This window comes from Ambystoma mexicanum, chromosome 12 (genome assembly GCF_040938575.1).
Source record: "Ambystoma mexicanum isolate Mex_15411 chromosome 12, UKY_AmexF1_1, whole genome shotgun sequence".
Classification (NCBI taxonomy): domain Eukaryota; kingdom Metazoa; phylum Chordata; class Amphibia; order Caudata; family Ambystomatidae; genus Ambystoma; species Ambystoma mexicanum.
In genome coordinates, this window is record NC_090936.1 from 598,575,820 (window position 1) to 598,592,594 (window position 16,775).

At 46.0% G+C, this 16,775-nt stretch overlaps 1 protein-coding gene across 2 annotated transcripts in view; it reads left to right on the forward strand.

The window, feature by feature from the left end:
- Nucleotides 1-16,775, forward strand: part of RNF20 (ring finger protein 20) — an 838,977-nt gene that overhangs the window by 228,406 nt on the left and 593,796 nt on the right. The window lies entirely within an intron of this gene.

Genomic DNA, 16,775 nt, shown 5'->3' on the forward strand with positions numbered 1-16,775 from the left:
CTTTGCTTGTTGTACTATCTTAGATAGTAACCTGCCGGGGCGCTCACCCTCGCCATATTTTCTTGCCAGGTTTGGGTTAGCCAGGAATTTCAGTTCACAATCTGCATGTGTCCTGAACGTATCAAGTTCGATTTTTATTTTTTTTATTTATTTTTTATTTTTTTTATATCTCCTAGGGTGAATTTACCGGGTACAGTTGCATATGTCTGTTGTAGTTGGCTTAGCTTGGTTTCAATAGCGTGTAGGTCTCTTCATATTCCTGATTCTGCTCATGGAGCAATGCTGCGTATGTATGTCTTAAACTTCCCTGAGGGTTGCATGTCCATCAACAGAGCCAGTATTTATTTCAAAGTATTTGTTGATTCGCTTCCCCATTTCAGTGGCAAAGGCTGGATCCAATAGCGATTGTGGTTTGAATCTCCACTGCCTTTGTATTTTTGGTGCTTCACCAATGGTTAGTGTCAGCGTAAACGGGGAGTGGTCTGAAAGTGTACTAGGGAGTATGTCGGTTCCATTAAGGCCACTCACAAGTCTGTCCGATACCCACCACATAACAATTCATGATTTGGAATTATGCACTGTAGAATGATATCTGTATTGACGTGCTGATGGGTTAAGCAGCCACCAGGCATCCACCATCTTGATTTCATGTAGGCCTCTATGTATCGCCAGGGTGGCTTTGGTCAGTTGCCGGGTCTTAGAATCAGACCTATCGAGGACCAGGTCAATTATGGTGTTGAAATCCCTTTCCCAAAGGTCGGGTATTAGTGGGTAAAGTGCCAGGAGATCCATTATTTCTATGTAAAAGGCGGCATCATCAATATTTGGACCCTAAACATTTAACAGAATTATTACCTAAGAGCACGCCATGCAGCAACACATAGCATCCCAGCGGATACAAGTGTGCTTTTATGTGTGTGTAGTGTATAGATTTGTGAATGAGGGTCATTACGCCTCTGCATTGGGGCGAATATGAAGTGTAATAGCGTTGTGGGCCCGAGTTCTTCACAAACCTCTAGCTGCTAATGGCCAACGCATGGGTTTCCTGCAAAAACAGGATATGCGTCTTGTGACGCTTGACGAACAATTGAAGCCGTAGCATTTTCTTCGGGTTCCCCAATCCCCTTACTGTCCCACTCATGAAATGTATTATTTCAGTTTCCATTTAGCCGATTTCATGTCCTAGATGCTGAATACCATCATGTTAGGTTTTGGAGTTGTCGGTATAGTCGCTGCCCAGTGGTGTCGCTTACTTTCAATAGAAATGCACATGTCAAGCACATTTTCCAGAACACTCGCTCAACTTCCCACCCCCATCCCTCTCCCAATCAGAGGGATGAAAACCCATCCCAACAGCCTTTGCAACTTTGTAAATTTGCATGGGGGCCGTTGGCCAACTGCTGCCCGGCATTGGTGCAGCTAGCTTTACATCTTCTGAAACTGATCACGGGTATATATTCTCAAAGTAAATGATACCAGTGTGGTACGCAGTGGTAGACACCGCAGAGTAGGCGGGCGCCGTATCACAAGCAGCAGTCATTCCTCTCTGCGCCTTGTTCAGGATCTGAAGCAAATAAAAAGGGTGTTCAAGGAAGCCGGCAGGTTCTGGGCGAGGTCACCCAGGGAAGTGTTTGTCTATGAATCTCGTGGACTCCTCAGGCATGGTGAAGAAGTACACCTTGTTGCAGTGTTGCACCTTCAGCATAGCAGGATACAGCATGGCATACTTTAGGTTGTGCTCGCACAGTCTTTTTTTTTTTTTTTTTAGTAGCCATAAAGGATTTACATTCTTGTTGCACTGATGTTGAGAAATCTGGATATCGATGGATCCTATTGGAGCCCAATAATAGTTCACCCTTGGCTCTTGCGGCATCCCTGTCTACTGTAGTTCAGTATGCGTGCTATTATTGGGCGAGGAGGGGCTCCAGGTTTGGGCTTATGAGCAAGTGTGCAATGTGCCCGTTCTTTTGCAAAATGCGGAGACAATTTGGGGGTGTCAAGGATTGATGAGAGGGTGTTCTCCACATATTCTTCCATGGGCCCTATAGTGTTGTTTTCTGGTACTTCTATTATTCGCAGGTTTTTGCGTCGTGATCTAGATTCAAGGTCGTCATTCTTCCTGCCAATGGTTAGTACTTGTTTCGTTCGTGAGACGACATCTGCTCTGAGTGATGATCTCATCTTCGTTGGTGCTCACTCTAGTTTCGACCGCCGTAATGCGAGTAACTGTTTTGTCCATGCAAGACTTTATCGAGCTGATCGTGCTGCTCATGTCATCCAGCTTGGTGTGTATGGCTGTGAACCCCTCTCGCATGTATTCTGTCATACGGTATAGTTCACTGGGATCTTGTCATTCTGCTACGCCGCCTAAAGTTTCGCCGGAATCGGTAGCTCCCTCCCCGGTTTTGGACACAGGCGTAGCAAACCTGTTTATTGAGCTCTGCTTCTTGTCGGCCCCCTTGTTCATCGTGCGTCTGTTGACCTGCGGTAAGGTTATTGCTGGCGGTAGTATTGCTAGGAGTGCTTGCATCTGCGGCCTATTCCACCACGATCGCTAATAATATGACCCTTCTCGCTAGTTACAGCGACGTACAATGGGGCCCGCTCCAGGAACGCCTCCAAGAGGTCCCTTAAACCATGCGATCACACCTGCTGGCGGTCGTCACTGAGGGTAGACAGGTGACCCATAATATCTTTGAAAACACACTAGACGCTGCAGGACACGCTCTGGCACAAGGGACTCTCCTCAAAAGAGACACCTGGCTTAAAAATGCAGGCCTCAAGCCGGAGACTCGAGCCTCCCTGATGATAAATAAACCTGTAGAAGAGTCACATTTGTTTGGTAGGGGAGTCGATGACGCCTTGGAGACGGCTAAAAAAAGAATGAGATGCTGATATCACTCAACCAGATTACAGTCAATCCTTTCCAACAGGGCGGGGTCAGTCCTTTTCCCAATCTCCCCATGGGCATCATGGCTCTGACACCATGGTCCTCTGGTCAAGGTTTATCTGGCAACAACCAGTATCGCAAAGAGGACAGCGCAGAGGGAGAAACTCCACCCCAACAGGCTCCCGGCCTCCACATCAAAATAACTTGCCAGTCCGGGTACCCTCCCATGCCTCCCCAGTCGGGGGATGGTTAACATCATTAATTCACGCATGAGAGGGGGATCACATCAGACCAGTGGGTGCTCAAGACTGTCACCCACGGTTATTGCATCGAGTTCCACCAGCCACCTCAATACCACCCTCCGAACAGCAGACGCCTACCACCAGCATGCCTGGAAATCCTGCTGGAAGAGTTGCAGATAAGGTGCTGTAAAAGTCGTTCCCATTTACCAGGTGAACAAGGGTATTTATTCAGTGTACTTCCTTATACCCAAAAAGGATCTCACCATGCGCCCTGTGTTAGACCTGTGCCCAGCGAATAAATGCCAAACCGCAAACATTCAGAATGACAACATTGCAGGAAGTAATCCCACTGCTGGTGCATGGGGATTACACGGCAACATTGGTTTTGTAAGATGCATTGTTTCATATTTCAATGTTGCCAGCGCACAGAAAGTACCTAAGATTCATTATAGAGGATACCCACCATCAGTTCAAGGTTGTTCTCTTCGGCATTGCATCAGCTCCATGGGTGTTCACGAAGGTATTGGTGGTAGTAGCTGCTCACCTGCACAGGCAGTCCATCCCAGTCTACCGTTACCTAGACGACTGGCTAATACCAGGGGATTGGTACGGAACATGCTTGACAAATACCCAGAAAATGGTAGATCTCCTCTTCAGTCTAGGGTTCTCAACGAGAAAATGTCCAGCCTAGACCCCCCAGCCAAGTCAAACAGTTTCTGGGGGCTCTAATTCAGACCAAATACGGCTTTGTCTTTCCCTCCAACAAGAGGGTTCAAAACATGCTGTTCCAGATCCCCCACTATGTAGCCAGTCACATGGTGACCATACGCAAAGCCATGCGACTGTTGGGGATGATGACCTACTGCATCTACCTAGTTCCATACGCTCGCCTGCGCATGCGTCCCATGCAAGAGTGGCTCTCGAGCCATTGGTGGGACGATCTGGTGGTTGTCTCGGCAGCCTTCAATCAGTCTCTGCAGTGGTGGTCAAGGGAAAGCTTTCTGCAAGGGAAGACTTTCACCACCCCTGCTGTTGAAGCCACTCTCACCACAGACGCCTCTTATGGGGTGGAGGGAGCTCACCTCCTTCATCGCACAGCGTATGGTCCCCAGCCGCAGCATCCAATCACATAAACTTGTTGGAACTGCTAGCAGTGTTTAAAGGCTCTGAAGGCCTTCCAGACACACCTCCAGGGGAAGATGGTTCTGGTCCTCACGGACAATACTACAGCCATGTATTACCTGAACAAACGAGGGGTCTCTCACTCTTCAGGACTACCCAAACTGTGACAGAACATATGGAAATGGGCTCTCAAACACAAGATGTTCCTCCTGTCACAACACGTTCCAGGGGTACTCAATCTTCTGGCAGATGTTCTCAGCAGAGACTTCCCCCTACCCGTAGAGCACGAGTGGCAATTACATAAGGACATTGTACTCAACGTCTTCGCAGACTGGGACTTCCCATAGATCGACTTGTTCAACGCTGGAGGACACAGAATGCCCAGATTACACCTCCAGGTACCCTTGAACCGCCTCAAGGGGCGCGGTCTCTGGATAACCTGGTCGGGGAAATTTGTTTGCCTCCCCTGCTCAACAAGATAGTGCACAAGATGCACCAAGAGCCAGCCAGCCCGATGTGGGCGTGCCAACCTTGGTTCTTCCACCTCATGGCGATGTCAGTCTTCCCTCCCAGGAAGCTGCCATGCCCTTACAACATGCTGTCACAAGACCAGGGGGAAACACTACATCCATGTCCTCAAACTCTCAATTTAGCAGCCTGGCTCCTGCGGTTATAGAGTTCGGGCACCTCCAACTCCCCCAAAGATGTATGGACATACTCGGGGAAGCACGGAAACGTAACACCAGGCATTGCTACTCCAGTAAATGGAAACACTTTGTCAGCTGGTGTAATGGCAAAGGCATCAATCCCATTGAATGCACACAAACACATATTGTCCTGTACCTAACTCACCCGTTAGATTCAGGTCTGGTTTTCAATTCCCTAAAGGTCCACTTAGCTGCACTTTCAGCATACACCACGTCCCACAATAAAGTTTTGTGGTGGAAAATCCCAATAATTAAAGCATTTATGGAAGGGGTAAAGAGGCTTCATCCCCCTATTTCCAACCCAGCTTCCAGGTGGGACCTGAGCGTTGTACTTACCAGACTAATGGGGCCTCCCTTTGAACCAATGCACAAGGCCAGCCTTAAAGCACTCACCTACAAGACCGCCTTCCCGGTGGCGATCACATCGATAAGGAGAGTTGACGAACTGCAGGTCCTTTCAGTTCAGGACCCATGTGTCACGATTCACAAAGATAAGGTGGTCCTGTGCACTCGTCCACGATTTGCGCCTAAATTTATTTCAAAGTTCCATGTAAACCAATCCATAGAACTACCCACTTTTTTTCAGAACCCCATTATTGTGACAGATGGAAGCCTCCACACACTAGATGTGATGAGAGCGGTCACCTATTATCTGGAAAAGACAAAACCACTAAGAAAAACAAACCAGTTTGTCGTTTCAGTGGCAGCTGGTAGAGAAGGTGACCCCGTCTCTAAATCGGCTATTTCAAAGTGGATCGTAAACTGCATCACGCTGTGCTAACTCTTGCCAAGAGAGATCTGTCCTTCACGCCTAGAGCACACACTACTCGGGGCACAGGGTCTACCTTAGCATTCATTGCAAATGTTCCTCTTGAGCCCATTTATAAAGCAGCAACCTGGAGTTCTGTACACACCTTTACACAACACTATTGCCTATTTACACATTCTAGGTCTGATTCTCAGGTGGGACACGCGTGCGAAGACATCTCTTTGCTACTGTTCCTTCACACATCCCACCACCATCTTTGGGTACTGCTTGCTAGTGTATGCACAGCATGTGATTCTAAGCAGATTCACAAGCATCGGAAGACATGCATTACTCACCCTAATTGCCTTTCTGATGAATGTCTCTGCTTAGATTAACATTCACCCACCCTTTCTCCCCTCATGGAGCAAAAGGAACTAGACATCTTGCACAAAAAGAAAATGCAATACTCTGTGATTACCACTAGATGTCGAACTTTATGCACAGCATGTTAATCTAAGCAGATATAATCATCAGAAATGCTGTTACGGTGAATTATGCATGTCTTATTAGGCCTTTAAAATAAGGAAGTAAAACCTTTATTCAAACATTGTCACACCAACACTAATTATTTTATTTATTTTTGTATTTAACAGGTATATACATTTACCCTTAGGATAAAAGGAATAGCAGTTGATTCAGTGATCACTGAAACACAGGTACGTACTTTGATGCATTAGAAATGGAAAGAACACTTCAGGATAATCCTAAAACTGCTTCTGTAGATCTTAGTAAGTCAAACTCTAAGATCGTTTGGGGCCTGGTGTCCTAAAGTCACCAGTTCCAAAGTAGATGCTTCATGGCTAGGTTTATTACGAGATTAGCGATGTCTATGATTAATAAGAGTCAAAAAGTTAGATAAAGTTCAGGAAAGTAACTCACTCAATTCCATGCCTTGGTAGAGTCCTAGGAAGGGATCCATGACCATGTCACCAATGAATGAATTCAGGAAAGAGTGATTTAGGGACAAGACTTTGCACCTATGTAACCTTATGGAGGACAGTGGGTAAAGAAATATGTAGGTTGATTTACCCAGTGACAATTTCTCCAGAGACCACTGCTTGTGTTCCTGAAATCTGTTCGGGACTCACTCTTCTGCGCTTGGTCCCATCGAGGAATGACCAGGGTTCATGGGTACAGAGGTCACTTTTGAATGCAGGAGTTTGTTTTGGTCTGTCGCAGTGCTTAGAAATTGGTACCAGACATCTTCCAGTAGCACGCACAAACAAGGAAAGATGAAGTCTTCTGTGGAGCAAACCACCTCTAGACACCTCCAGGGATTGAAGAAGTGTTGCAGCGAGAGTCGCCATGGTCAAGTGGTGACAGGCAATTGTCAATGGATGAACAAAGGAGCAGATAACCAATTGGCGGGGGGTGGTGTGCGGGGGAGAACACCAACCTTGACACTGGGTTGTATCATACAATGTAAAAAAAACAACAGATGTCCACAATCTTGTGGAACACTCCCATCCCCTGCACACCCTGTTATTATTGTAAAAAACATTCAAAACTGTTTCTAGTATGTTTTTGTGTACATTTAGTATAGGTTTAGAAAAAACAATCTTTGCATCAAACGTTCATTAAGATAATTCTTTATCAACAACGGAGCAGGCCAAGCACAGCTTTCCTTCATGCAAGAAGGGTGAAAATGCAGGAGCAGGCAATTTGTTGCACAAGTGGAAGACCCTCCAAGTTTCAAGAATGCACTCAAGAGTGGCGACAACTGCAGAGAGGTAGCCCAGGAGAGAGAGTTGGTCAGTCCACTGGTTGGTCCTGGGGCACTTACCAAGGCACAGATCTTCGAGTAGGGTTGAAGACTGGTTGGTTGTTCCCACAGGGCCAACGGTCGAAGCACTGATGAGGGTCTTATTGAGATCCAGCAGCAGAGCAGGGATTCACCGGGACAACACTGGAGCATATGCTGGTCTGCTTTAGGGATCGTACTCGGATCATCAGCAGGCTGCACTTCTTAGTAGCATTCTCAGCTCCAACAATGATATTTCGAGTAGCTGGCGAAGACCTGCTTTTCTCCAAGATTTTTGCTGGGAGCATGCCCAAGGCCACCAACTGTCAGGATCTGCACCATTCAAAAAAGCAGTGGCTATCCAATCACTGGCCACATCATCTGCCTTGCAACAGACATTCAGGCACCAGGCATGTGGATTGTGACTCGACAGTCCCAGCACTCTGCTCTGGTCACACACAAACTGTGACTTGGCCTGCAAAAGCCAACATGTTTTCCTGGGAAAGGGCATTACATGTAACACATTTCTTGACCTGAGAAGTCAGGAAGGAGACCAAAGAACAATATGGCCAAAGAACAAGCGAAAAACCTTGCGACACTGCCCTCTTAAGGTGCTAGCCACCTTTAGTAGCTATTCAAAGGCTCTCTCCTTCTGTAAACCTCTCTGATCTGTATATGCCCAGTCTGGACCCTCTTTACTCCTTCTGGAATTATCACAGTGCCCAGAGGTGTGAAGCAGATGATGACCGTTATCACTGTTCCCTTCAATCTTTTGAGCACCCACTGTCGTCACCCTTTTGTGCAGAGTTCACTGTCCCCCCTCCATCACCTCTGTGGCATCGTTTACTATCGCCACCTGTTGAGATGGATTTCTAGAATCTGGCCATGGTGGACAGGTTTTAGGAGGCCATCGAGAACAGGATGCCCTGAGAGGTTAGCCAAAACCCAATCAAGGTAGGTGGATGAGAAGTCAAAGTTTAGTCTCAGAGTGTGAATGGGGTCGGGGGCCCTCAATGAGTCCACACATAATGGCCACAATAATTCAATTACGAAAGTCGTTATAAAAATAGCTATTTATTTTAGGCCTTTAGAACACACTGAAAAATGAAACTAGCAGGTAGTATTATCACACAACACTCTATAATACAAATCTTTTCAATCGCCATTAGGTTCACTTAATGGAGGTCATATAATTTAATAACGCAGTGCATTTAAGTAAAATGCAGTTAATGATGGGAACTGATCACAAGAACAAAATCCTAAAATGAATCGGGCCTTGTGCCCAAAGGTCACAGGGTGCCATTGTTGGTAACCGGTATGAGTTCTCCTTAGAAATAATGCAATGGACCGGTGGTGGTGATTAGTTTCAAGGTAATTAAAAGTTCTACAACTATTTACCAAAGGAAAGGTAAGTGTTCTCATTTCTTCCACACCCAAGGCTAACCCAGGGGCAGGATACCCGACCCATGGTCGATGACTAAAGGGGAGTGCAATGGGAATAGGGGACAAAGGGTGTTGTTTTCAATGTCCTCCTATAGAGGGCAGGGGGTGTGGGGTGGGGAGGCATTAGGCACACTGATGCATGCTTACCCCCTGTTTCTAATTTTTCCATGTCTTTGTGGATCTTTTGGAGGTTGCTGGGAGCTCAAACCTCTGCTGTTTGTCACAGTGAGATATGCCTAGGAGTTGCGGATTCGAGGATTCTTCCGGTTGAATTGAAATGCAAGTTGCAACCCCTTTTGGTGAAGAAATGCAGAATCCAACGATGCAGGCCTCCATAGGACACTTCACGGGATGGAAGAAGCCAAGTTCCAGCAACGATCACCCGTTGCAGTCGACGCCAGGTGTCTTTCCAGTCCCGGTCACAGCAGCTGCTCCAGGACAAGTTCCCTTGAAGGTGGGAAGCTGAAATTTGCACAGAATGCTACTTGTGTGGCACAAGCTTGGTGTCTACCAAAGTCCCCGGCTTTCAGCTCGGAACAGCGACTGTTCTGGCGAGTTAGCCCACGAGAGAGCTGGTCATTACACCCGGCAGTCCAGGAACACTTACGAAGACTCCGAAGGGCTGGATTCTCGAGAAAGCGGTAAGACTAATTGGTTTCAATATTCCAAGGGCTGAAGCACCACTCAGGGTCTTCGCAGATGAGGCAGAGGAGATGGGATTCACTGTTCTGGCCACTGGAAGGGATGCTGGGCCACTTCAGGAATCTCCTTCGGGCCTTCAGCTGGGTGCTCTTCTTCGAGGGATTATTGTCTCCAACATATTTCTTTAGAATAGCTGCAGAAGTCGCCCTCTTATCCAAAATGTGGGCTGGACGCAAGTCCAAGCCCACCAATGTTAAGGATATACACCAAAAATAATGCAAAAAATGTAACTTCTGCCACCAGCTTGTCTTTAGGCACATATAAAGGTAACCAGAAATTCTCTGTAAAAAGATATGGTGATACAAATGTATCCCCCTTGCAATGCACTGTAAAATGCTGTGTGCAGTGTTAAAAATGCAAGAATTAAAAAGGGAAACAAAGTCTGAAGGACTGATCAGTTTCCCCATAGTATGTAGCAAAAGGCGAGGGAATTGAAGCTGAAGGCTTTTGCTTCCCCATCAAAAAGTCGGCACAGCACCAAAAACGGAGCAAAAAAGAATGGGGTACGGAAACTATGGAGGGAAAGTTGCAACAACAAACAAATCTTTCCTGACACCACCGTCCCTCTTACTAGTGTCTTCACTCTTAGCACACCACTCTACTGCTCCTTACCAGCTACTGCAGTTTTCTCTCCTGGGTTTTTCCTTCAGCTCCCAGGTTTCAGTGTGGCCCAGCCTTCTGGACCTCTCCTCCAGCCTCCTGGCCTCTACTTGAACGCCAAGTCCTCCTACTTTCTCCTCCAGGCTTTGCCAAATATGCTCCTGTTTGACAGACTCTTGTCTTCAACTCCAAGCACCCCCAATGGCAGACTGGAGCTGTGTGCTCTTCTGGTGTTGTGTTCCTACCTGGTTAAAGAGGTTTCAGGTATGTTAGCTAAAATAGCACCCGGCGTTGGTGCTCCACCCCTGGGGATGGCTTGCAGTCGTGAAATGGGATTTCCCGATATGGGATTTGAGATTGGCTCATCCCTTCCCGTGAGCGGCTGTGCAATTGTCTCCTGTTCTGATGTGGGACCTGAGGCTTCCTAGTCCTTCCTTTTTGGTTCGGCATCTCTCTCTCTCTCTGGATTTCACACACTAACCCCATCCTCAGAGTTGGATGGGATCTGATTGGTGGATGCCTGGAGTCTCATTTTTAAAAATTTTTATTTTTGCATTTATTACATTTATTACAGCGCACAAGATCCTGAGGTATCTAGGCGCTAGTTACAGAAAGTACAGAAAGTACATACAAAGATTACGGTAGGTGCATAATTAGTCTGGCAAAGCTACTCCTCTTGTTGCGGGGAGCTACATCAGGTTGCATATATAGGTCACATTAAGGTGCAGAATACAGTCTGGCAAAGCTACTCCTCTTGTTGCAGAGAGGTACATCAGAATGCATATACAGTTCTTAGTAAGGTGCATAATACTGTCTAGCAAGACTACACCACGTGTTTCCCGAAGCATACACAGGACAAGGTATACGTGTAATACAGGTAGTACAACAGGTGGAGTGGTAGGTCCAGATGCAAGTATGATGTGGTGAGTGAAGTATCTTTCAACAGGACTTCAGATCAATAATAACAAATACAGAATCTGTTTTTATTTACAATAACATGTTAAAACAATGGAATGCCAAAATGGCAGTGTCTTTGAGGTGATGTCTCATATATCATTGTGATGTACCGCCCCGATCACTGACCTGGTGTCGACACTACTGTGTTTGGGACATCTGAGAAAAAAGACCTATGCGTAGTACTGGTCTTAGCTTCAGGAGCTTTTGGCAACCTGAAATAACAAAAATGTCTTATTGTCTTGTCTTATAGATTCCTGTTTTATTCGATCTATATTTGTGTTTTTATTTTAATTCACTTACGTGTTGGAAGTCCATAACTAGATATTACTGTGTAAACAAGGACTCGCGCAAATACGCAAAGCCCACGAGGGGACTTTAGAGAGGGATAGTCGATCTGTCATTCTCTTATTGCACCTTAACATTCTCCCCATAGTACATATTCGACGCCCAGTTAACAAAAATAAGGGCGTACCCAATTCTTTATTTTCTCTTTCAATAGGAGTAAAGATATACCTCAACAACTGTGTGGCAAGATCTAGGACTAAATCTGGAGTCACTGTGATGGTGGGGATGTGGGGGGGGGATAATGATACGGATACGAAGGGGCCAAGGAGAAGGAGCGAGTCAAGAGTTGGTAAGATAGGCATTGGATGCAGCGGGGAGTCGTTGAGTTGCGATGGGGTCAAACGAGAGATGGAACAACGTAGGATGGACCGCAAGGTCGGCTGAATTGGAGATGAAAATTCAATGAGGGAAGTGGAAGAGGCAGCAGATCCAGGGTGTAAGGGTCGATGAAGGGGATATATAGTGTTGTGCTACAATCAAAATTAACATTGTCGGGAGGTTGTAGTCTTAGCAGCGGAGTGAGAGGATCCAGGAGCAATCGGGTATCTAGTTTTTGCTGAGTTGCAGGAGGTGGGATAGGGCTACCAGGGTCCTCCAGGGCCCAGACAGGCCCACACAGGTTTCCTCATGCCCCTTAAGTGCTGCCATTGAGTGGAGGCCTGTGTTGGTCATCCGGCTCCATTGGCTGCTGGGTATAGCATACAAGCATACCAATCGCATCAGCCTCCACGCAAAATGCTTGCAGACAAGGTCATGCGGTGACGGCCATCTTGGATGGGTGGATGCCTTTGGTGGCTGCCTGGCGTCTTGGATGGGTAGGTTCCTGGAGCCTTCGGCGGCTGCCGACCTGGTTGGATGGACACCTATCTGACCCTACTGCTATGAGCGACGTTCCCTGCCTAACCAACTAAAAATAACGATGCTTGTCAAAGTCACAAAGAAATAGTCCTTGGTCTAAATCCTATTATCTAACTAATCCCTAACACTTAAAAGAAAATAACAAAAGGAGGAGGCCAGAGCAATGGCCTTTCTCTTTGTGCTTCTGACTGGCCCAATCACTTGGGTTCCTTTCCAAGGTGTTTTAAAAGTGTGTCAATGTCCTGCAGCACACTTCACAAACTCTCTGCAGGTTTTGCATGCCAAATGCTAATTTTGTATCTCTCTCTTTCTGTTTTTCTGTCTCTCTCTCTCTCTTTCTTTCTCTCTCTCTCTTTCTCTCTCTCTATGGCATCTGCCCGCTCGGGTGGCTCCCGTAACCTTTGTGGCTTTCCCAGCCTTGACTATCACTGTTTGCTACCCAGTGTTACCTCTTCAGAGGCGTTTGCTTCCCTTCTGCTGCTTGGCTTGGCAGCTAATGCACTTCTTGTGCAGAGCTTGGAGATCCCGTCTCTCTGCTGCAGTCTGGTCTCTGCATCAGTTTATGGGCTCCAGGCCCACCACGGCTTCTGTGTGATTGTGCCCCTAGGCAAGACTGTCACTTTACCGTCTGTCTCGTTCTTGATCTTGGCTTCTTCGGCAGTCAGGATGCCAGCATCTTGTGAGCGATTTGTTCGCTGTCCACGCTACAACTGCCTCTGCGGGCCTCATGGTTTTATGTGCATCAGTGTTAGCGAAGGTTTGTATGCAGTACCCTCTGGGAACACTACAAACCACTACTACAGATATAGGAAACCCAACCTTTGGTATAAGCTTGTACTACAGTTTTGGTAGTGTGTTGAGTAGCCAGGCTTATCTCAAGTGGGGTCAATGTGAGCTGTTGGGGAGTTGCATAGAGATTCTGTGACAAGTATTCAAATAAACACTTGCACTCAAGGTTTCTTGAATAAACAATTATTAATTTATCTATCTGTCCGTTAGAGTAAGCCTTCTTCAGAAGGGAGCAATACCATAGTAACACTCAAATACACTTCAAAACACACACTCTTAATATTCTTTTTTTTTTTAATTGATTTAGCTGATTTCTCAAATTTTCAATTTTTTTACACAATTCATTAGTTCACATTAAAATATCTGTTATTTTACAATGTTTACATAACTTCAATTGTATCAGAGTGGCAGCAACATATAATTTCTAAAACGAATTACAGAAAAAGACAACAAAAGAGGAAAAAGCAGATGAAAACTGAGAAAAGAATATTATCCTACATGTCTCTTGCTTAAAACCCTCTGTGCTGCTAGAAAATGCTTGACATATAATGATTTAACAATGTTTTTTTTCTTTACCCAAACATAGTGCATTTAGAAAATGTATTGTAGCTAGATGAATACTTCTGTTTTGTGTTGCCAATATCATAGCCCATCTATGATCCGGAGATACATTTGCAATTTTGATCATATGTTTCGCAAAATATTTGCATCTCAAAACAGACAGCGTTGTACATTCTGTAACAAGGTGTTCGAGAGTTTTTTTAATTGAGTGATCAGTACAAAAGCGACAATAATTTTCCTCCTGACTGATCTGTTTCCGTTGGGCCATCACATCACGGGTAGAACATAAGTTCAAACGTAATCTCAAGATAGCAGTACGGATTTGAGGATTTGGAGCTTTAGACAAATAGAACTCTGTTACACCAAGTTTCTTTTCTCCCTAAGAATGCTGATTGACGTGTTTATATTTTAAGCTGGTTGATCTTATGGTTATCCAATCTTGTAGATAGATGATCTTCTAGGCTCTGTCGGGGTTGCTGAGCAGGGTCTCTAGTGATACGTCGGTTAATGCCATGATTTCAAAGAGATTACTAGTCCATTCTTGAACAAATTGATGTTTCGATGAGAACATATATTTTGCTACAGTTAACACTGTATCCGTGCAAGAATGCGCCAAACACATACGAAACAGGGCACACAATTTCCAATTATATTTTGCTTGTAAAGAAGTGAGACCCAGCTCATATCTCAGCCAAGGTCCTGGCGTACATTGAGGAACACTTAGAATTTGTCACCAGTATTTCGCTTCAAGTTTGAGGACATTTCTTTTAATAATATTACATGATTCAAGGCCATACAACAGCAGGAGCATACATGACAATTTGAGATTTTTTTTATATTAATGACAAGTTGATTATCATCAAAATATTGGGTGAGGGCTACCAGTAATTTCTGAAATCCAATTGGGGTCTTCGATATAGACGTGGTCATCAGCATACCAAAAAGCTTGTATCTGCATATTTTGCATTTTAGAAGAATCCGATTCAACACTCACAAATATTGTCATCACGTCATGAATAAAAAAGTTAAATGGGGCTGAAGCAAGTATACAGCCAGTCTTAATATTCTAAACCAATGGATATCACCCTCAGGTGACTTCAATGGCTAGGGTGCAGGTGACATTAATATATCACTGTTGCATTTAGAATCATGATGTAGGACTAAGTCAAGAGACAAGATAGAACATACAAGAGACCACAAATATTCTTAAGCAGGCAAATACTTTCAGATCCTCCAATAAGAGTTATTCAGTGAAATAAGGCTAAGCCAAAGTCAATAAGCAAAAGTCTATCTGAGCTGAAGTACTTCTTTGCAGGTAAGTAGAAAAAGTCTTTACACAATCTTTTAGAAGTCGTTGACGAAAGAAGAATCAAATGGGCCACAAGCTGTGCAAGCAGCTCTACAACGAGAGGTAAGTTCTCTCAGACTTTACAGTACCTTTGTATTGAAGAAAAGGGCAGCAGATGACTTTTGTTCCTGTGCAGCTCTGCAGATCTCACTGTTCCTGGGCCTCAGTCGTGGGGACTAGAGGGAGGACTTCTGGAGACTCCTGCACTGCAATGAGACAGTCACTGCTCGCAACTGGCAATCTTTCCAACAAGTAGCACTTTAGTGTTTCAGCTCCTCACGACTACCGCAAATAGCAACACTGCGGTTCCTGGCTGTCGAGATGGACTTTCCTTGCTTCTGGGGTGCCACACTCTATTGAGGGGGCTCAGGCTCGGTCAGTCTTGGTTCCTGTGAGTCCAGAGGATCTTCCTGGAGCTCTTGGCCAACTTAAAAGCAATGCACACAATCTGGTGTTCCTCTCCCTGGCTCTACGGTTTTCAGCACCAACTCTGTGGACATTCAAACTGCTCTGAGAGGGATGTCCATGTGGCTTACTTTGGAGTTGATTGGTCCCACCAACTGAAGGGAAGAAGTCGTCCTTGCAGGGGCTTCTCTGTCGATACAAATTTGGAGTTTCAGCACAGCAGCAGGGCTTCGCCCGGCAAACCAACGGTCCAGGAGTTTCAGCAGGTGTCCTCTTCAAGTTCTTCTTTGGTTCCTTTGTCCAGTGGTCGACTCTGCCTTCCAAGCCAAAGGCCTCGCCTTTTATTCAGTTCTCCAGCATGGGGACTCGCCTGGATTCACATACTCATGAATATTCCCCGTCGTCGGACTGGGAATCCTCGGTAAAGAAAAATCTATTTCAGTTTTGTTTCTGAACTGTCTCTACTAGTAACCAATCACTGGTCTCTGGGTCATATTGCCCGCAGCCAATGACTGCCCTCTACCTTAGCCCTTCCTCTGGCAGCCGTCTTCAGATTTTTACCGCACGTTCAAGTGTTGGGAGTCCTCGCGCGTTAGCTCTCGAGCTTTTACTGCGTTTTGCGTTTTTTCGAAGAGTTTACTCTTATATTTTCGGTCAATCGAGCCTCAAGCTCCACCGCTTCTACTTCCGATCAACGGGGACTAGTTTTCTGAACTTTCTACGCCCCTCAAGGGCATCTTTTCGTTGAGTTTCCACTTCTTGGAGGATTCCAGAAGATCTTTGAGGCCTACCCCGCGTGGTCATGGCCCAGGACAAAAGACGCATGATGCCTGTTGGACCCAAGCTATTAAGGAGCTGCCCTGGATGCGGGCTACAGAACGTCTTTGAGGATGAGCACTCTCGGTGCCTCTACTGCCTCCACAACAACAAATCGCACGTGGAGAAGGACTGTGCGTTTTGTAAGAACATGTCCGAACGGACAATGAGGGATCGTCGTACGCGACTCGCCAACTGGCTGGAGGGGAAGAGCCCAGCAGCAGGTGAGAAGAGGAAGAAGTTTGAGCGGTCTTCTAAGACCTTTGAGGGTGCTCCGGCGACGGGGGCCCAACAAAAGGCAAAGCACAGCAAGTCCGCGGGCACCGGGAGCACCGATCGGTTGGGTTCCCTGCCACCGTGGAGGGAATCCTCTTTTCAGCCCATCGATAAGACCCCCGTGAAACCCTGGGCAGAGAAAGAGGGGGGCGGTAGCCATTATGG